General features: G+C 45.1%; 1 protein-coding gene across 7 annotated transcripts in view; it reads left to right on the forward strand.

Annotated features, from left to right (window-relative positions):
- LOC122929149 (protein BTG3-like) overlaps positions 1-23,382 on the forward strand; it is a 134,835-nt gene that overhangs the window by 73,938 nt on the left and 37,515 nt on the right. For all 7 annotated transcript variants that reach the window (XM_044282647.1, XM_044282651.1, XM_044282645.1 and 4 more), the window contains exon 3: positions 7,867-7,936. The gene's annotated coding sequence lies outside the window, so the exon portion shown is untranslated. The remainder of the gene's footprint in view (positions 1-7,866; positions 7,937-23,382) is intronic.

Below are 23,382 nucleotides of genomic sequence, written 5' to 3' on the forward strand. Positions count from 1 at the left end.
CATTACACTCAACAATAGCACAGTATGCTGTGAGCTCCCCCTGGTGGTGACTGCAGGCAGACAGATTTCTACCATGCAGGGATTATACAGTTTTGTATCAGAAGTACGGAGCTCCAATCACTTGGGCGATCCCTTATATTACGGGTTCCTCTATAAGAAGCTGATCTTATTGGGGGTCCACAGATTTCTCTCAGTTCTGCTTCATGACCCATACACAGTTTGCCAACTAGGCATCATAGGGCATCTACAAAGCCGCTGACCCTGTGTAGTCTGATCATGGAGTCAGTCTCTCCATCTGTCCTTTTGTTCTAACTTCTGGACAATCTCTGTAATATAATTGCCTAACATTAGGAAATATGAATAAAAAAAGAAAATAATCAATGTTCACCAGTAAAATGAGGGTCCCTTGGGTCAGTCACACACAAACAGGGGTAGTGCAGTTCTAAACCTTCCCGGATCCACTATCCCTACCACATGCACGTTCACTCTAGGCAGTGACCCCACAACTGGGCGGTGGTCCCTACGCTGAAATACCTGCAAGGACAACACGCAAACTGGGAACACCAAACAGACAAACAGTCAAAGAGTAGTCGTACAGTAAAGGGTAAAATGCCAGACGGACGAAGGAATACCAAAAAACGCCAGAAGCAAACGAGAAAACCAACAAGTCAGAGTCAGAACCAGGAGATCAATACAATACCAAATCACCAGAAGCCAAAACATAGTCATAATGCCAGTCCAGAAATCAACAAGCCTGGGGAGTCTTCAATAACAGCAGAGGGACAGCAGGGACAGCCAGAAGACTAGACATTCACCGGCACCTGCAGACACCGGTCCTATACAGTGTGGCGGCAACAGCCTCATGTCGGCGTCCCTGTGCATCAGGCGGAGCATCGCGGCTCTCTGGAGTCCCAGTATACCTCATCATTGGCCCGGGGTTCAAACACAGGGAGGGCCGCACAGCTGATTGGGTTCCTCTGCTCCACAACAGAGTCAATCTTTCTTTACTTTGTTGCAGAGATGATGTGCCATATATCCGTGTGACTACTGCAGATAATCACCGGCCTCATCAGTCTTGTACTGTACAGGCATCACCACTGAGGCCAGTCATCGGCTGCAGCAGTCACGAGGACGCATCAGCAGAATAGGGAGTAGGGAACTCATTTTTCCAATCCAAATTTTGGAATTTCTTACATTCTTTACAACAAATAGCGAGAACCATAAATAATTGTAGACTGTGGTGGCTAAGAAACTTCTGACTGGAGGACACAAGAAGTTTCTTAAAGGGGAATTCCATCCTTCTCTTATGACATTTTGGTCTTTCCTATGGGGCCTCTGCTTAAAGATCTACACTGATCTCAAGGGTGGAAACTTACCAGGACAGGACTAATTATTGTGGCATTCCCATCCATGGGGAGTATTTCTTATATTTTACAGTATCTATCTATCTAATATCTATCTCTATCTGTTATCTATATCTATGTATGTATCTATCTATTATCTATCTATATCTATCTATCCATCTATCTAATATCTATACATTATCTATCTATATCTACATATCTATCTATCTATATCTATCTATTATCTATCTATCTATCTATCCATCTATCTAATATCTATCTCTATCTGTTATCTCTCTATCTATCTACCTCTCTATCTAATATCTATCTATTATCTATCTATATCTATCTATCCATCTATCTAATATCTATACATTATCTATCTATATCTATCTAATATCTATCTATCTATCTAATATCTATAATCTATCTATCTATCTATCATCTATCTATTATCTATCTATCTATATCTATCTATTATCTATCTATATCTCTATCTATTATCTATTATCTATCTAATACATACGTATCCATTCCTCGTGTCATATCTAACCATCTATCTCAATGCTGGGGGTTTGCAGCCACACAAGAATTTAATTAGACACAGAGCAGAGTTTTGGTTTGTGATGTTTTTGTAGAATTTTTGGCTCTTGTGGTTTCTCTTTGAGGTTCTCTGGGTTAGGTGTTATTTCTAGCACATTCCCATTTAGAACCTGAGAATATTAGAAAAGAAAAGATAAATAAATAGATATATTCTCCTCTCTTCTATAGCGCTGACCTATCCTGCGGCGCTGTCCTGTAGCTTCCTATCAGAATGTCTATGGAGCGTGAGAGGAAACCCCGCAAACACATACAAACGCCATGCAGATCTTGCCCTTGGTCGGATTCGAACCGAGGACCCCAGCGCTGCAAGGCACCAGTGCTACCCACCGAGCCTCCGCTAACCACTGAGCCTACAAAGTCTTGGTTAAGGGCTTGGCTACATGACGATATTTGACGATAATGACAGTCAATGGTGTCGCACTGCCACAAGCTTCATCTGTGAGGTGACATGCTGCCTGGATGGATTCTTCTGCGACTGTCGCGTCACGGCATGCTGCAGTGCTACACCACTGACCATCATTACAAAAAATGTCACGCGACAAATGTCGTCGTGTAGCGGAGCCGTAAAACAGAAAACCTGGGAGCACGGGGCAAACACCAGGACTCCTGTCTGACTCTAAACATATCCCCAAGGAAACTTCACACTCCACTGAAGTCGGACCCTTGGGCCGGTGTTTCCACCCCTCGCACACTCAGGTTCACACCAGCCAAGTGAATAGGATCAACACGAGACCCCCCATTTCCGTAGACCCCACTGTAACTGCGGGGATCATGACTTGCACAATCACTGTTGCTCATTCGATCTGTCATTCTGTATCTGTCCAGCGTGCAATGAAATTACGTGTTGTCGCTATAGTAACTACAGCGGCAAAACAGCGGCATTGGGCAATGCAAGGATTGCGCTCTTTGCTAAATAATTGCAGTGATCTGCTGGTAGATACAAGATCTACTGACCCAAAAGTGAAATGAGGTCGGAATACTGCGGGCAAACCGTTGTGCCATCTGTGGCTTGTGAGATGAAAGGTAATTACTGCCCACCACTGCAGGAGAGACGTGTACATGGCATCAATAATATCTGTGCAGGAACTGAACAAGCAGGGGATGCAATCCACTACCTAAATGGGTTTCCCAGTATCAAAATATTGACGGTCGGTCTCAGGAAAGGCCATCAATATCAGGTCAATATCTCTACACTCCTGCCGGTTTACATGGCCCGTCTATCGGCACGCTGTCTTCTTCAGGAGCGGTGGTGCAGACTATCGCAGCTTCATCCAGTTCCATCTGAATAGGACGGCTGTATAATATGCTGCACCACTGCTGTTAATACAGTGACCAGTAATAACAATAGCAAACACGCCATGGCCCCTTCAAACTGTTCAATGGCAGGGCTACCGAGAGCTGGACCCCCACCCATCTGATACTCAAGACCTGAGGAGAGACCGCTGATATTCTGACCCTGGAAAACACTTTAATGTGGACAAAGAAAGAAACAAACCCATTTACTAAACTGTAGGATAAAGTGTATATTCTACACTAAACACAAAGTTACATACAGAATCAGTATATACTCCAGAGCTGTACTCCCTATTCTGCTGGTGCAGTCACTGTGTGCATACATTACTTATCCAGTACTGATCCTGAGTAACATCCTGTATTATACTCCAGAGCTGCACTCACTATTCTGCTGGTGCAGTCACTGTGTACATACATTACTTATCCTGTACTGATCCTGAGTTACATCCTGTATTATACTCCAGAGCTGCACTCACTATTCTGCTGGTGCAGTCACTGTGTACATACATTACTTATCCAGTACTGATCCTGAGTAACATCCTGTATTATACTCCAGAGCTGCACTCACTATTCTGCTGGTGCAGTCACTGTGCACATACATTACTTATCCTGTACTGATCCTGAGTTACATCCTGTATTATACTCCAGAGCTGCACTCACTATTCTGCTGGTGGAGTCACTGTGTACAAACATTACTTATCCTGTACTGATCCTGAGTTACATCCTGTATTATACCCCAGAGCTGCACTCACTATTCTGCTGGTACAGTCACTGTGTACATACATTACATTACTTACCCTGTACTGATCCTGAGTTACATCCTGTATTATACTCCAGAGCTGCACTCACTATTCTGCTGGTGCAGTCACTGTGTACATACATTACTTATCCTGTACTGATCCTGAGTTACATCCTGTATTATACTCCAGAGCTGCACTCACTATTCTGCTGGTACAGTCACTGTGTACATACATTACTTATCCTGTACTGATCCTGAGTTACATCCTGTATTATACTCCAGAGCTGCACTCACTATTCTGCTGGTGCAGTCACTGTGTACATACATTACTTATCCTGTACTGATCCTGAGTTACATCCTGTATTATACTCCAGAGCTGCACTCACTATTCTGCTGGTGCAGTCACTGTGCACATACATTACTTATCCTGTACTGATCCTGAGTTACATCCTGTATTATACTCCAGAGCTGCACTCACTATTCTGCTGGTGGAGTCACTGTGTACATACATTACTTATCCTGTACTGACCCTGAGTTACATCCTGTATTATACTCCAGAGCTGCACTCATTATTCTGCTGGTGCAGTCACTGTGTACATACATTACTTATCCTGTACTGATCCTGAGTTACATCCTGTATTATACTCCAGAGCTGCACTCACTATTCTGCTGGTGCAGTCACTGTGTACATACATTACTTATCCTGTACTGATCCTGAGTTACATCCTGTATTATACTCCAGAGCTGCACTCACTATTCTGCTGGTGCAGTCACTGTGTACATACATTACTTATTCTGTACTGATCCTGAGTTACATCCTGTATTATACTCCAGAGCTGCACTCACAGTAGTAATTTCTTAGTACACCCTGCTTGTTCAGTGTCTGCACAGACTTTGTTATAAATAGCACAGTACCAGGAGGCACCCACCACAGCAGTCATCGGATGTTGGAAAAACTGACTGTCAGACTACACAAAGAAACTCAAAAAGCTGTTACCAGAGTGTCCCTGATGACATGCTTGCTTACTGTTTCCAGTGATAACCAATATATATATATGGTAATTATCATGTGCATACATGTAGTCATATGACTAGGCCAATCATCAGTGGTCTCCTACAGTGGGGTCTTTACTCGAGCGCCATGTGTCTGATCTCAGAAGCAGAGTGTACAAGGGAAGCTGCAGCCAGTCACATAATTCTGCTGTAGGAGCCGCTGCAGGGGAAAATGTAGTATTACATGGCGGCCAGCCAAATGACTGAGCCACCATGTAATACATGGACAAGCCAGTGTCTGCTCCTCCAAATGCACTGAAGGCGGAGCCTTTATTATAAGGATTAGTGTAAACATGGTTTGTTCTGCCCAGGAGGAGGTGGAGCTTCACTGTGTAGTGCTCTCTGCACAGCCCCTCCCTTCTGCTGCAGTGGTCTCCTGGTTGGATGCCACAACTGTCACTCAGGGCAGAGGGGAGGGGCTGTGAATCAGCTCAGCGCAGAGAGCACTTCACAGTGAAGCTCCGCCTCCTGGACATAACCTGGCAGAATTAAACTTCATATTCACACTAATCCTGATAATAAAAGCTCCACAAAAGCTATGTTTGTCCTGTTCTCCCTTAGCTAATGCTGGCAGCAGTTTTGCATGGTCAAAACTGCTGACAAAGTCCCTTTAAGAGGTGGGAAATCACTGTAGCTCCTAGGAAGAACTTCCCTTTAAGAGAGACAACATCCTGGACATAATTACCATTAGTGAAGCCAACGAGGAGAACAAATAGAAAAGCCATTTGACAGTGAGACTGAGAAAAGACGCTGCGATCATGCCAAATGTAGAATGTGCATCGCTAATTATCTCGCCAGAGTGCGGCTCGCCGGTAATGAGACAATCTGTCTTCCAATTAATGACATTCACACTGATGAGGACGAACTTCCAATAAACCATCCAGACATTAGATACAACGCCTGCCACCGCATGTAATCGTATGGACTATGGGGGTCATTTATTAAGACGCCGGTCCTGATACCCCTTTAGCTGGTGGTGGTTTGCTCCAAATTTATGTTGAAGCGCCGACCTCTACCTAACTTCGGCGCATCCACCGCCTGTCTAAATCTGCGTCCGCTCCCTTGCTGGCGTAAATTTTGACAATTTTCTACCCCTAAAACAGGTGTAGAAAATTATGAATGAGACGGGCCGGCCGGCCCCTCCCCTTCCCGACACTCCCCCGTTTGTTTTACACCTGGCGTGAGCCGGAAAAGCCACAGATTGCGGCACGTATAACCTACGACAGATATACTCCAAAAAGTGGTATATATGGTTGGCTGAATATGATGTGACCATGGTGGACTGGCCGTGGGTGTCTATACCAGTGGGACGCCCTCTACAGATGGTGGAGGTATGCCTGTATAGACTGTAATGGAGGGAGGGCCTGAGAGTGCCCACAGATAGTGCCCCAGGCAAAACTAAGCAGGCGTTGGGTCAAGCACGGCATTCTGGGTAAAAAATGTCGTAGTTTTATTCTGGCTGCCTCTCGGCATGCTTGCCGTGCTGAGGCCGGACCTCCGGCCTGCCCCCATGATAGTGAATGGGGCCGGGGCGGACCACCGGCGGCACGTGCGCGCTAGCGGAAGCACGCATCCGGCATGCTGTTCAGAAGGCTGCCGCTAATGTCAAGAGCCCAATTACAATGAGACCCTGTCAAACAGCTCCTGAGATCGAAGCTCCTCAACCTCTATTATCTTTGACCCCATAGAGCCAGGAGACACGTGTTCCTTTCAGGTCACAGGCTGGCCCAAGAGCAGCTGAAGAAGCTCTACAGTGGTGAGGACTGCATCAAACAGCATCCCTTATCTCAGCTTCCTCAAGCCCTAGGAGTGTGGACATTAGGTTTAGGTTGTAGTCACACTTGAAATTTAGGGGTTTTTGTTCAGTCGATGATGTGTTGAAAACTCCTGCATACTGGGGCACCTTCATTTTCTGTAAGACGATGTTTTTGACATTCCGAATTTGTTTTTGAAAATGTTTAGCAGATGAAAGGCATCGTTGAAAATCTGTGAACATAACGATCAATGCATTATGATTATGAATTGTGACGAGAATGTCGTAAATGTTCCGCCCAGAGTCCAGGAAGCTGAGATATGGGGAGATGTTTGTTGGGGTCCTCACACTGGAGTGCTGCTTTAGCTGTCCTTGTGCCTGCCAGTGAAATGGAGGGTGCACTGGGAGCACTGGGGAGTCCAGACAGATCAGAGCCAAGCGACAACAGGATCCCCACCAGACAGTTCCCTACATCTCAGCGTCCTCAACCTCTATGGGGGAGTGCGTGGATATTGGGGAGAACTGCATCTCAGTCTTTTTTTTTATTGTTAGAACCTGTCACGAGGAAAATTGGCAAAAATAAGATAAATTAAAAGGGAAAAAAGAATTATTTTAGATAAATAAGAGTAAATAATTACGAGCCATTGCCGATAATTATCAGTAACATATATATATATATATACTTCACCTATATCATGTTGTTGCTTTCGACGACAGTCGTGCACAGAGCAGAAGGGGCCCCATGGCAAACGTTTAAAGTGGCCCTATGCTGGTGCTAGTTTGTGAGGACAGGATAGCCTGCAGGTTCACACAGCCCATAGGAAGGGGATGGGCGCAGGGTCAGGGGCTATGTATGTGCTTTTATCACATGCCCATTTTTTCCGATGGAAATTCTTCAGCGGAAAAAAAAGATAACAAACTCTGTGTCCTGTTGTGACCGCGGCAGCAGCTCCCCCCCTACAAGAAGAGTACATAGACCACTTATAGCCGTCACCACTTATAGTGAAAGAAGGATCTAATATCTCACATGGTGCGATGACCCAGAACGGTGGAGCTCATTCTATTCTCTTACTTTTTTACAGAATTGAAGATCCCGCGTTGCGTGTTTGGCACAAGAGTAACCGGTCGGCAGAGCGCCATCACACAGGCCAGGTAAGTGGTCCAAATTCCTTTTTTGATGTGTCGCCTGCACTTTTCCGTCTCGGCACTAGAGGGCGTGAGGTCCTCACTGTTTCTCTTCCAAATAAAAGACCCTATAGAAGAGTAGAAGGTCCCATGTTATACAATTGCTTACCAATTATCAAAAATTCTGGATTATTGATGTTGTAGAAGGTAGACCTCCTCCAGGAACACAGGAGAAAAGAAAATGATATAAATATGATAATCACGTTGACATTCTGTGTCAGACTTAAGATGCATTCAGGAAGTCTTCAGGCCCTTTCACTTTTCTCAGATTTTGTTATGTTGCTCCTTGAGCTAAAAAAAAAGAAGAAAGAAATCCCATTTCCTCGTCAATCTGCTTTCAGTCCCCCATAATGAGATAGTGAAAAAATATATAGAAACGTTAGCAAATTTTATTAAAAAGGACTAAAATTGCGCATGGACATAAGTATTCAAATTCTTTGCTATGACTCTTGACATTTAGCTCTGGTTCCTCTCATTTCTCTTGATCATCTCTGAGATGTTCTACACCTTGATTGGGGGACCTGTGGTAAATTAAGTGGACTGGGCATGATTTGGATGGCAGAGCCCTGTTTACATAAGATCATGTCACAGCTGACAATGCATCAGAGTAAACACCAAGCCCTGAGAAGGAAGAAAGAACTGCCTGTAGAGCTCAGAGACAGGATTGTGCGGAGGCTCAGATCTGAAGAAGGGGACAAAACATTTCTGCTGCACTGAGAGTTCCCCAGAGCACAGTGGCCTCCATAATTCTTATATGGCAGAAGTGTGGGACAACCAGCACTCTTCCAAACTAATTAATTGGGGAGAAGGGCCTTAGTTGACCAAGATCCTACTGGTCATTCTGGCCGAGCTCCAAAGATCATTTGTGCAGAACAGAAAAACTTCCAGAAGGTCGACCATCACTAGGGCCACCGATCTGGGCTTTATGGCAGAGTGACCAAAAAGAAGCCTCTCCTCAGTAAAAGACACATGAGAGACGTCAGGAGTTTCTAAAAAAAAAAAGCACCTAATGGACTCCCAGACTGTGAGACACAAGAATCTCTGGTCTGATGAAACCAAGACTGAACTTTCTGGCCTCGATTCTAAGCGTCATGTCTGGAGGAAACCAGGCGCCGCTTATCACCTGCCCAATACCATCCCTACAGTGAAGCATGGCGGTGGCAGCATCATGCTGGGGGCATAGGGAGACTGGTCAGGGTGGAGGGAAAGCTGAATGGAGCAAAGTACAGAGATAATCTTAGTGAAAACCTGATCCAGAGCTCAACGAAGTCCTGGGTAAAGGGGCTGAATACTTATGTCCTGGGTAAAGGGGCTGAATACTTATGTCCTGGGTAAAGGGGCTGAAGACTTATGTCCTGAGTAAGACTTATGTCCTGGGTAAAGGGGCTGAATACTTATGTCCTGGGTAAAGGGGCTGAATACTTATGTCCTGGGTAAAGGGGCTGAATACTTATGTCCTGGGTAAAGGGGCTGAAGACATGTCCTGAGTAAGACTTATGTCCTGGGTAAAGGGGCTGAAGACTTATGTCCTGGGTAAAGGGGCTGAAGACTTATGTCCTTGGTAAAGGGGCTGAGAAATTATGTCCTGAGTAAAGGGGCTGAATACTTATGTCCTGGGTAAAGGGGCTGAATACTTATGTCCCGAGTAAAGGGTCTGAAGACTTATGTCCCGAGTAAAGGGGCTGAAGACTTATGTCCCGGGTAAAAGGGGCTGAAGACTTATGTCCCGAGTAAAGGGTCTGAAGACTTATGTCCTGGGTAAAGGGGCTGAAGACTTATGTCCTGGGTAAAGGGGCTGAAGACTTATGTTTTGGGTAAAAGGGTGAAGACTTATGTCCTGGGTAAAGGGGCTGAAGACTTATGTCCTGAGTAAAGGGGCTGAATACTTATGTCCTGGGTAAAGGGGCTGAATACTTATGTCCCGGGTAAAGGGGCTGAAGACTTATGTCCCGGGTAAAGGGGCTGAAGACTTATGTCCCGAGTAAAGGGGCTGAAGACTTATGTCCTGAGTAAAGGGGCTGAAGACTTATGTCCCGAGTAAAGGGGCTAAAGACTTATGTCCCGAGTAAAGGGTCTGAAGACTTATGTCCTAAGTAAAGGGTCTGAAGACTTATGTCCTGAGTAAAGGGTCTGAAGACTTATGTCCCGAGTAAAGGGTCTGAAGACTTATGTCCCGAGTAAAGGGGCTGAAGACTTATGTCCCGAGTAAAGGGGCTGAAGACTTATGTCTTGAGTAAAGGGGCTGAAGACTTATGTCCTGAGTTAAGGGGCTGAAGACTTATTTTAGATTTTCCTTTTCAATAAATAGGCTAATATTCCCCACCTTCCGTTCTCACTTTCTCATTATGGGGCATTGAGTGCAGAATGATGGGGAAAACTGGAATTTTTTCACAACAAAATGTGAAAAAGTGAAATAGGTGGAAGACCTTCCAAATGTGTTGTTAGTGTTAGACTATAGACCTGCTGGACTATGGGATGTCAGATCTGTCTAATATCTCCTGTCCGTCTGTCTATGTATTCTGAATTCCCCCGGCTATCTCCAGCAGTCGTATAGTGGTGAATAGAGATGAGCCAAGTTCTTAAAAGTTCGATTCAGCTGCTTCGACGAATTTTACCCCAAAAATTTGCTTTGGGACAAATTACTTCGTCACGAAGCGTATTTCATTGAAAGTAGTAGATGCAATGACAGGAAGCGGACCCCCATCATTGTACCCCTCAGACACCGCATTTATTGCTGATCGCGGCATCTGAGATGAATATTAAACTATACTCACCTTCATCAGTGAGAAGAGGCCGCCTCAGCCATCTTGCTTGAAGATCCAGCGTGAAAACTCGCACCGCCCGCGACATTTTGCCGGGATCTTCAAGCAAGATGCCCGTGGTGGTCTCTTCACACTCACATCAATGAGGTGGGTATAGTTTTGTTTGATTTTTACCGCCATTTCAGGGAAAATTGATTCGTTACCATGAAGCGTGAGGAAATTCGGCTTCTCTGCGAATCAAATTTTCCCTCAAATTCGGATGGAAGTCCACTTCGGATACTTCGATTCGCTCAACACTAGTGGTGAATGGAGTGATGGATGCGTGGTATGCTCTCCATTCACTGCTACTGGACTTCCAAAAATAGCGGAGCTCTTCTTCACTTCGGAGGCCCCAGAGGTGGGACCCGCATCTCACATTGATGGCATATCCTATAGTCTGAGGTGAGACCACCCCTTTGAAGAAAACAGTAATACTATTTAGCAGTATCTTTTTATGCACAGAAAATTCTATCCTTACGATACAGTACTTTTATAGAGTAGTGGTAAGTCTGCTGCCTGCCATAAAGAAGGTCTGGGGCGCAGTTCACAGCAGAGACCTGTCAAATTATTTCTTTAGTAAAAGTTCTGACAAAAAAAATCACATTTCCATTTTTTTATTTTATGGTAAAAAAAGTTAAAAGGGTTTTGTCAAAGACTAATATATGGATGATCTATCCTCTGGATAGGTCATCAGTATCTGATCGGTGGGGGTCTGACACTCAGGACCCCTGCCGATCAGCTGTTTGAGAAGGCACTGGCATTCCTGTGAGGACGCAGCCTTCTCCCTGCTCACCAAGCACAGCGCCATACATTGTATAGTGGACGAGCTTGGTATTGCACTCAGCCCCATTCACTTCTATGGGGCTGAGCTGCTCGGCCACGTGACTGATGAACGTGTTGGCCTAGGACAAGTGCTGCTACCTTCTGAAACTGCTGATTGGCTTGGGTCCTGGGAGTCGGACCCCCACCGATCAGATACTGATGACCTGTCCTGAGGAGTGGTCATCTTGGAAAAACCCCTTTAATGTGAATAAAACAAAATAACAAAGCAAAAAACAGAATAAATGGGTTGTTGTAACACACTTAATATGAAATGTCAGAAAACAGTATTTTGTGGGGGTTATTATGACTACAGGAGTACTATCTAGTGAACAGATTACGGTATTTATGGTGATCTGTAAATGGCGTGAATAAAAGTGGGGCAATTTTTTTCCTTCATTTCAGTAATATTATTTTTTTACTATGTATTTAATATTAAGCCTCTGAAGAAGAACAGAAATATTTAGTTGCTTTTTAAGCAAAGAAAATCTGATCCTTTTAATATGGCAGGTCTATAGACTATTGGTAAATGTACTGCCTGCCGTACAGAAGGTTCAAATCCCAACAAAGGCCTGTACATTCATTTCTTTAGTCAATGTCTTTGTGCTTGGAGAGGGAGAGACCCATCCCGTATTCATTAGTATTTAGTACCAGATCCCTGACTGCAGTAATACCAGTACTGTCCTGCTGGTGGCCCTGGGCATACCCACAAATAATGCCATATAACATCTCATAGGAGCTGGTCCCTCTAACACCATCAAATGTCTGATAAATGGCCCCTGCTTGCTAATTCACAGTGGTCACATTCTCCAGCGCTGGAGAGGCCATTCTCCCCATAAACAATGGTCCTAAACGTGGCATCTGCACAGGAATACCCCTTTAAGTTGAAACTTTATAGACAATAAGTGAATGGCAAGTAATTTATTAAAATGGTTCTCTTGGATTTTCATATTGATGGTGTATCCTCAGAAGAGGTCATCAATGGGATTGGCGGGGTAAGTCAAGGTGCTTACCAGCGTCCTTGCAGCTTACCAAGCATAACACCATCCATTGTATAGTGGCTGTACTTGGTATTGCAGTTCACTTGAATAGGACCGAGCTGCATCTAGGCCATGGGGCCAACGAACATGAGGTCACACGGCTTAGAAAGAGGCCTAAGGCTTCACTGAGCGCCACAGCTTCTTCATAGAGCAGATCGATGGAGGTGCCAGGGAGTCTGATCCTCACCGATCTCATATTGGTTACCTATCCAGAGGATAGGGCATCAATTTGAAAATCCTGGAAAACCCCTTTAAAATACCAAGTGGCATTCCTTCTGTACGGGTCTCAATAGTGTGCCCGCAGCCGTCCGCCCCATGCTTGCCAGTGTTGTAGGCCATTTTTTTTTTGTAATATGGTAACTTATTTTTAGACAGGGGCTGAGAGGCCATGAATCAGACCTCAGAATGCAACCTCTGCTGCACCAAGATCTATGTAGAATTTCCATATAAAAAAGTTTCAGGGACAAACCTAGAATATTAATGGGAGTTTCCAATCACAATAGCATCCACAGGAGACAACAGAATCTCCATATGGTTTACCAGTTTCCAAGAATTTATAGACAGTTGCCACCCTTGGTGAACTTCTGCTGGTTTAGGATAGAATACAGGTTATGAAAGTACGAAAGCCAATCCTATTTATTCCGAATAGGTCCAAAATAATATCTCCGATACCGAGCTCCAAATCTCCTCCGTTCCTTCCTGCAGCCACCACTAGGGGGACTCACCGCAGAGGGATGGACATTGAACTCTATAAGTGTATACGCTGTGAGCTGATCCTAGTGGCAGCAGAAAGAATATTATAATTTAAAGGGTTTGTCAGAGATTTTCATGACTTATCCTCATCGTTCACGTGGCCTAGGCACAGCTCAGTCCCGTTTAAGTGAATGAGGCTGAGGTGCAATAATGAGCACAGCCGCTACCCAATGGGTGGCACTGTGCTTGGTAAGCTGCAAGAAGGCTGCGTTGTCGGGTGTCGGATGCACGAGGAGAGGTCATCAATATCAAAATCTCCCCAAAAAAATTTAAGCCTGCTGCTCATGAATGATTCCAGCTAAGTGCACCCCCTATTTTTTGTAGCTTTCTTTTAATTCTATGGTGTAAAGCTGGGGGGGGGGGGGGATGAATTGAGAGTAATTTAGTGTTGACCACATAGTGTGCAGAAAGTAATCTGCTCCACTCACCATCGAGTTAGCCATCGAGTCCCATACAGAGGATGATGGGTGGTCTGGTCCACTGCTCTTATGGAGGTCCACTAGGTCGAAAAGCCATACATTTTACAAAGTTGTCATGCAAACGCTCATACAGCCAACAGCTCTTCCTCCGACCCTCCCATACACATGCCGAGCATGCATGTGTTCTACATAGAGAGAGTGGGGTAAGCTGCTGGCAGTGGTTTTGATTGGGCATGTAGAAATCCAACTGCCCAATCATTATCTCCCTGGGGCATCTGAGAGTCATGTGCTCCCTCCTAACGCACAGCTTCCATCTTGCGGAGTGTCGATGTGACACCACACACACCGCACGGTGTAATTACAGCACGCCAGCCGCCCGCCCCGGATTTGTCTTTTTTTAGAATTTTTTTAATTGGAGTAAAAAAGAAAGGTCAAACTGACTGAGCAAGAAAACAAAAAGCTGATGGAGGGAAACAAGTAACACATTCAAGACATGACGGCTCATTGTAGTGTATGTGCAGGGTGATCATACTAACCACAGTGACATCCATGAGGCACGGCACGCCTCATTACTTGGCGCCGCTATTATTTCTGTAATGGCACGGCAGTCACCATGAAGAGCGGATGACCTGACTGCATCCATTATGTGTGCAGAGGGTGCAGGGCGGATCAGAGCCGATGACGTCACTATATGTGCACACATTGTAAGAACACCAAGCTACAAAGTCTGCAGGAAAACATAAAAAAACACAAAAGAGGGAAAAGTTCAAAGCTCCTCCCTCGTTATTAGCATAAGACATAACATAATCTGACGAGAAAGGGATCATCTGTTTTAGGTCATTTTCTCAGGTGATGGCTGGTGATGGGGCATCTGTGCCAGGCAACATCAGGATGAGGGTCTTTAAAGCTGGCCATACACATTAGACAGGTATCGGGCAAACACTCATTGGTCCAGAGCTACCCCTCCCGCAGTTGAGCATAGTATGCATGTCTTCTCAATGTGGAGAGCGGAATAAACTGCTACCAAACACCTCTGTGCCCCTCCAGACCCCTCTGTCCTTTTCTAGATTACTGTAGCCTGCCCAGACCCCTCTGTGCCGCTTCAGAAACCTCTGTCCTCCTCGATACCCCTCTGTGCTCCTCCAGACTCATGTAGCCTCTGCAGACCCCTCTGTCCCCACCAAATCACTCTCTCCCACTTCAGAAACTTCTGTCCTCCAGACCCCTCTGTGCCCACCTAACTCCTCTGTTTCCTCCAGACTAATCTGCCCCACTTCAGAAACGTCTGTCCTCCTCCATACCTCTCTGTGCTCCTTCAGGCTCATCTGTCCCCTCCAGAACCCTCTGTCCCAATTCAGAAACTTCTGTCCTCCTCGAGACCCCTCTGTGCCCCTCCAGACTCATGTAGCCTCTGCAGACCCCTCTGTCCCCACCAAATCACTCTGTCCCACTTCAGAAACTTCTTTCCTCCTCTAAACCCCTCTGTCCCCACCAAATAACTCTGTCCCACTTCAGAAACGTCTGTCCTCCAGACCTCTCTGTGCCCACCTAACTCCTCTGTCTCCTCCAGACTAATCTGCCCCACTTCAGAAACTTATGTTTTCCTCCAAATCCCTCTGTGGTCTGAAGACCCCTCTGTCCTCTTCCAGATTACTGTAGCCTGTGCAGACCCCTCTGTCCCGCTTCAGAAGCTTCTGTCCTCTTCTAGACCCCTCTGTGCTCCTCCAGACTCATGTAGCCTCTGCAGACCCGTCTGTCCACTCTAGAGTCATCTATAACCTCCAGACCCCTATGTCCCACTTCAAAAACTTCTGTCCTCTTCCAGACCCCCTCTGTCTCCTCCAGATTATTCTGTCCTATTTCAGAAACGTCTGTCCTCCTCCATGCCTCTCTGTGCTCCTCCAGACTCATCTAGTCTCTCCAGACCCCTTTGGCCCACTTCAGAAACTTCTTTCCTCCTCTGAACCCCTCTATGCTCCTCCAGACCACTCTGTCCTACTTCAGAAACTTCTGTCCTCCAGATACCTCTGTGCCCACCTGACTCCTCTGTCTCCTCCAGACTAATCTGACCCACTTCAGAAACTTCTGTTTTCCTCCAGACCCCTCTGTGGTCTCCAGACAACTCTGTTGGTGGCGTATCTCCTTTGAGAACAACAGATCAGTCATGTTAAAAGCCAACATGCCCAATGATTCTTTCATCAAGAGCTTTCGTCAGGGATGAGTCAGGACATCCTAATACACATTAGATGGCTGGCCACACAGCGGTGGAGTCATTAGGACAACCTTTCAGCTCCTACTTATTTCCATTCTCCAAATCTGACCGCTTCATAAACAGCTCATACATTATAATAAGTAATAATTCATTTTTTGAAGAAAAAAGATGGTAACTCCAGGCATTTGTGTCCTTCATGATGTAATATTTTATTTTGAAATGAGTTGGGAGTCAGTACATTTCTTCCATCTCAGTGAGTAAAAAACCAGTACTGCCGTATTCCAATCTGGTCACTTTATTGGAAGAAAAAACACTCAAGCATTAAAAAAAAATAACCTTCTTGACGCGTTTCGGGCACCCAGGCCCTTTGTCAAAAGAATGGCATGATCATGAAAAACTGGAGTTAAAATACATGTTAGAAATTAGATTGACCTATCAAGAGAAGCCACGTCATCAACAGGTGGGAGTAAACCTGGAGTTAGCTCCAGGGTAACAGGGTCTGTGGAGGGGTGTGCGCCACCAAGTCATCAGCACAAGTGAGTAGAACACTGTTCAGACACACACAACACCACTGAAAATATACTAGAAATATAGATGGTAAAGTAATATATAATGTAAAATATCCAACATCAATAATAATAAATAACATCCCGTCTCCTATATAAACCTGTTGGAACTCTAGTCTCAAGCATAAAAATCCTAAAGGTTTCCCTTGCCAATAACTTTTTCCTGTGATCGCCCCTCTGTACGGGGAAGGTGAAAGAAGATAAATCACCCCCCGTGGACATTAAAAAAGTGTAGAGAAACCGCAGAGGCATTCAATGCCTTTTCATTGTTTGCATCGGATAAATGTTTCCGAATCCTGTTTTTTAAGGCATTAGTGGTGCGTCCCACGTACCACCGTCTACAAGAGGCGCAGCAGAGGAGGCACACAACGTACTCCTTCCATCTCCACAGCCCTGATCAACTGGTCCAATCAATATGGCGGCTTTAGCCATCCATCATTTACTGCGCACGGGCTAACACACAGCAGGAGAACACGTCCCGGGTCGGCATCGGTTTTGCCAACAATCCTTTACAATCTTGATGGTAAATTAAAGGATAATTCCACTCAAAAATATCAGCTCAAACCAATTCTCACTACAAATAATATATTGTCCTGGAGTCCCCGAGTCATCCTCTTATGTGAATCGTTGGCTCTTTTTGAATAATCGTGGTCTAAGAGACGCTATAATTCCTAGAGGTGACGACCACAAATCGTGGCTCTTGTAGGGTTGTCACCTATGTTTTCTGGGCCCTGAAGCATCGCTGTGAGGTGTCGCCTTTCTGTACAGATAATATCCAGATTACATCCCATGTTGGGTCAACCACCAAGGGCGTGATAAGGGTGGTCATTAGTGGTTGTCACCCCCGGAGAAATCCGATATTGGCAGGTGTTTTTTGTATGGGTGGGTCGAAGTCCTATAGAAAATGGTCTATCAGGGAACTTAGCGGGTGAAGTTTTTATTTGGCTAGGACTCTATATTAAAAAATTTCTGGACAGACCTGAGTTAATAGATACGACGAGCAATCGCCATCACTGGAAGTGTCTGGATTTTCGCTACTGGGCAGTGCAGAGAATAGCATTGTTTGTTTTTTTAGAAAACCTATTTTTCGGTCCTTTTTGTTATTTTCCTACGTAGCACCAGCCTCTCCTGTAAACACCCAGTTTCTTCAGCGGCTGGGCGGCAGAGCGAGCTCAGGCTTGAAGGTGTTAAACGCAGCTTGAGACAGAGAGTGTTGGGAGATGTGCCAGGGTTCAGCGTTGCCAGGGAGCTGGCTCCCCTGGCAGTCTGACACGCCAGCCGGTGGCATGCAGAGGGGGGGAGGTGAGAAAGAAAACGAGACGAAGAGCGAGGGAAACCAGGAGGAAGAGCCCTAGTAATTATGGCACTGGGTGATACTCGCCACCATTATAGCGTATGTTTTTCCTTCCGATTTTCCCCATATTTAGGACATTTTCTCATAATTCCCTGTCATAGACAAAGGAAGAAGTTTTTGTGCCCGGGTGAGACGGGAAATCAGGCTCAGTGGGAGGGGCCGCCGCAAAAAAGACGAAAAACGTTAAGTGGACAATGAAACAAGGGATCGTCAGCCATTTCGCCCGTTGTCATGACACCGTAATGATGGCGTAAAGGTATTTTTATTTCCTTATTTTCCTTTAGTAACCCCATATATGTATGACGTGTAAACTGCATATGAACTGCGTCCATGAAAAGACGCCATTTAAAGCGATAGGGCTGCAGCGCTCAGATACAGCGAGGAACAGTCGCCGTAATAAGGGGCAGACCACACCGGGGACTTGGCTCCTGGCAGATACCCAGAAGAACAAGGACAAAAGCAGGGCACTTAGGTATTTGGTGGCTGAAAATAAAAAAGGGATGGGGGGGGGGTGAGAGGTTCAGATGGACTGGAATAACCAAAAATAAAAAGCCGCTCCATTTGGCGCATCCGGGAATCGCTAAATCTCTTGTCCTCGCCCTGATGCAGCATAAAAGGTCAGCACAATATTGCGATACGACTTCATCTGTTTTACTTCTGAGTTAAAAAAAAAAATATGTTGCAAATTTTGGATTGTGTTCAAGTTGTGAGATCATTATTTTATTCTGGAGGGAGGAGTAAAGAGAATAAGGAGCGGTCATGGAAGAGCTAGACGTCTGGAGGGGACAGGCTGACCCCCGGGGAAAGACTAGCTATATAGACTGTACGTATGTCCTAATGTACGGGGAGACAATCGGTGCCACCCGAAGGCCAACTGACGGCATTACCACCTCCTGTCATCCAGAGCCCCCCAAATAACATTATCTGTCCTATATCTATTGTTATCTGTCCATCTAATATCTATTCATCGAAGAACCAGCTGTCTAATATCTATCCCTGTCTATCTAATACGTATCTATCGAGCTGTCTAATATCTATCCCTGTTTATCTAATACGTATCTATCGATCCAGCTGTCTAATAACAATCTAATATCTATCTGTATCCCTATCTATCCATCCAATCTATCTATCTATCTATCTCATATCTCTCTCTTCTATCTATCTATCTATCTATCCCATATTGATCTATATATTATCTATCTATCTCCCATACGTCTAAGCTGGAAATGTAACTTCAACTATGACCCCAGGACATCTTGTTCCAAGTTCGGAGCTTCCCGGGTTCACGATGGCACTTGCTGTGGAAAGTATAGATGTCATAGAAGGAATAGATAAAGCAGGTCGAAGAGGGAGAGAGTCGTTCCGGGTCTCGGGGGGTGGGGGGAGCCCCCTGGAATTGGCGGTGGCAATCACAGCAGACTCAATAATTCAAAAAGGACTAACGGTGTGCGACAAAGTATGAGATTGCCAACTAATCCCTACAAGACCCAGTCATTATGATGCAGTTAACTCCCGCAGTGCTGGTCTACGCCACCCAACAAGCGTTACCTTTTTTTGGGCATAAACTGCTCTGGGCGACAATTTTAGACGTATGAAAAATAGCAAAAATGTTTTTTTTAAAGAATCACTGCTTAGATTAACGGGCAGTGGATTTCATGGAGGCACTGCGGATAGCATCATGGCGGGTGCCAGCCTGGTATACTGGCATCAGACGCAGTGCTGCGTGCTATGAATTAATGAGAAGAGGGGGAGGGAGAGGAAGACGAGGAGAGGCAATGGGGGGCTAGGCAAGAGACGAAAAAGGAAGAAAGATATATTAAAGGGAACACACTGTAAAAGACAGAAATCGGCAAAAATGGGCAAATCGCGGGCGATGTGCTGAGACGGGTGCGGGGGCTGGGGGCCAAAGGGCAACGAGAAAAATGACGTGTTTGGGGAGAAACTGCAAGAAAGCAAATTTAGGAATAAGGACGATACGTGCAAGACACAAAGGTGTGATATTCCGAAGCAGGAGAGGTGCGAGGAACAAGAAACAGGCAGACCCTGTCTCGAGAGGGGGGAGCAAAGGAAGGAGGGAGAGACAAAGGAGGAGAGATAGCTGGGCATGTGCCCAATATACTGCCGAGCGGCTGAGTATGATTCAGCTCCCATAGCAACAGGGATCAGAACTAACGTTACGAGCTTTCCGTCACTTCTGCCACCTTCTTCCCTCTCCGTGCCGAGGAAATCTCATACAGCTCAGCAGGTTATGGATGATCCGTTCGACCTTGTCTCTGCATCTTCTCCTTCCATCATCGAAAAACAAAACTGTCCTTACTGTAAACTTTTGCAAAAGCTTTGTTAATCCCTGACAGGGTGCCCTCCCACACAACCAACACGACGCACATTTTGTTTTGTTTTGTTTTTTATTTGCCTCACCCTCTTGTAGTCGAACATAATCAGCACGGTCCATGAAGGGAGCAGAAAGGCGGTATCAAAGACGGTAATATGTAAGAAGCAAAAATCAAAACACCGCCAGAAATGGCCTCCACACAAGGGGGCGTGCTTCTTGTTCGCAGCCTTTCCGTGAGCTTCGGACCGTCTTCATAATATCTTGGTTGCTAAAGCTGCTGTGATTGTGGGGAGACGAGTCGTATGCAGGCGTTAACTATCTATAGGAAAGGGGAAGGAGCCGACCTAAGCTGGGCCGATGTATCTCCAAGGAGCCCATAGACACTCCATAGTTTACCACGTTCTACTGAAATGTTCTAGGTTCTGAAAAGCAAATGAATGATCCAACACCTGTAAACCACACCGGTACTGAGCACGATGGGGTCCGTCCTGGCTGGCACTGGTAGGGAATCTGAACTCCTGAGCATGTCAAGGCCGGGGACACGTTGTAGGATTCAGTAGGATCACCTAAAAATATAAGGGAGCTCATTGCAGAGAGATTTTTGCAGCTTCCATTGAAGTCAATGGTAATTGTAAAAATCCTATGCACTGAGCTCCCCCTAGTGGTGGCTTAATGCAGACAGTTTTACAGCGCACTGTATGAGGGAAGCCGCAGACATAGATCTGTATGGGGAGATTTATCAGTGTAAATGCATTGAGAAATACCGTGTTCAGGATGAGCACCATATTGATGACGCACCTATTTCAGTGGGGGAGGCACGGGGGGGAATACCTACAATTATTTTTTATTTGAATTTCTTCCACTTCATAAAAATATCAACTAGTAAGGAATCTCAGTTTTTCACATGAGGAATCTGAGGCGTTGTGTTTTGCATTGCCTGGATGTCTTTGATGCATGCCTACTGGGGAAGAGGGGTCCATACTAAGTTTTGCTAAGGAGCCCTTTAAGATCTATGTACGTGCCTGGGTTAGTAGCAAGTTCTACACAATGTCACAAACAATACAACATATTCTATATCTTCAAAGTTACTCCCATGGTTCATGAGGCTGAAAAAAGGCAAATGTCCATCAAGTCCAACATGGAATCGTTGATCCAGAGAAAAGCAACGATTCAATGGAAATTGATCTAGAAGAAACAAAAATCTCTGAGGCAGATGCTAATTGCCTCATATTAGGGAAACGTTAGGGAACCTGTCACCGTGTTCTGACATATAAAACCGAATGTACCTTACTGCTTGGTTACCCTAATAGTTCCTAGAGATCGATCCATGATCTTCTCAGGACTAACCTTTCCTATTTTATCGCCCTATAAACCTTTCCTGCCGTTAGGCTCATTTGCACAAATTATTCCTTCCCCTCACACCATCGCAGCCTATTTCCCGCCCCCTAAACTTTGATTGACAGCCGATTTCTGCCCTCACTGCATGTAATCCCGTCCGAAATCGCGCACTTGCCCTTTATTTGTTAGACCAATCAGACAGTTTAGTGCATGTCCCCTCCCCTCACACCACTACGTGCTGGAACGTTCTCAAATATCCGCTTCACAATACTTACGCAACGAAGCTCTGCCCGAAATGAATATTGCGCATGCGCGAGATCTTATCTATAGGGGCGTTTCTTAGGTGGAGCTAAGGTGCTTGACTCCGTGAAAATATGACTCTTCTCATGTCAAACAAGTAAAATATGACTCTGTTGTGTTAATTAGCATAAAAGACGGGAAAACTTTATAGGGCGATAAAAAAGGACAGATTAGTTCTGAGAAGATGATGAATCGATCGCTGGGAACTATCAGGGTAACAAAGCATTATGGTACATTCGGTTTTATATGTCAGAACATGGTGACAGGTTCCCTTTAACTCCACATCTGACAATCGGAATATGTCCCTGGATCATTTTCAGAAATCTAATAACCTGTAATATTATTACACTCCAGAAATACATCCAGGCCCCTCCTGAACTCTTTTAGTGAACTCACCATCACCACCTTCTCAGGTCCATAGTCTCACTGCTCTTACAGTAAATAGTTCATAGTCTCACTGTTCTTACAGTAAAGAGTCCATAGTCTCACTGCTCTTACCGTAAAGAGTCCATAGTCTGACTGCTCTTACAGTAAAGAGTCCATAGTCTCACTGCTCTTACAGTAAATAGTTCATAGTCTCACTGTTCTTACAGTAAAGAATCCATAGTCTCACCGCTCTTACCGTAAAGAGTCCATAGTCTCACTGCTCTTACAGTAAAGAGTCCATAGTCTCACTGCTCTTACAGTATAGAGTCCATAGTCTCACTGCTCTTACTGTATAGAGTCCATAGTCTCACTGCTCTTACAGTAAAGAGTCCATAGTCTCACTGCTCTTACAGTAAACAGTCCATAGTCTCTCTGCTCTTACAGTAAAGAGTCCATAGTCTCACTGCTCTTACAGTAAACAGTCCATAGTCTCACTGCTCTTACAGTAAAGAGTCCATAGTCTCACTGCTCTTACAGTATAGAGTCCATAGTCTCACTGCTCTTACAGTAAAGAGTCCATAGTCTCACTGCTCTTACAGTATAGAGTCCATAGTCTCACTGCTCTTACAGTAGAGTCCATAGTCTCACTGCTCTTACAGTATAGAGTCCATAGTCTCACTGCTCTTACAGTAGAGTCCATAGTCTACTGCGCTTACAGTATAGAGTCCATAGTCTCACTGCTCTTACAGTATAGAGTCCATAGTCTCACTGCTCTTACAGTAGAGTCCATAGTCTCACTGCTCTTACAGTATAGAGTCCATAGTCTTCACTGCTCTTATTGTAAAGAGTCCATAGTCTCACTGCTCTTACAGTATAGAGTCCATAGTCTCACTGCTCTTACAGTATAGAGTCCATAGTCTCACTGCTCTTACAGTAAAGAGTCCATAGTCTCACTGCTCTTACAGTATAGAGTCCATAGTCTCACTGCTCTTACAGTAAGAGTCCATAGTCTCACTGCTCTTACAGTATAGAGTCCATAGTCTCACTGCTCTTACAGTAAAGAGTCCATAGTCTCACTGCTCTTACAGTAAGAGTCCATAGTCTCACTGCTCT

This window comes from Bufo gargarizans, chromosome 2 (genome assembly GCF_014858855.1).
Source record: "Bufo gargarizans isolate SCDJY-AF-19 chromosome 2, ASM1485885v1, whole genome shotgun sequence".
Lineage (NCBI taxonomy): Eukaryota > Metazoa > Chordata > Amphibia > Anura > Bufonidae > Bufo > Bufo gargarizans.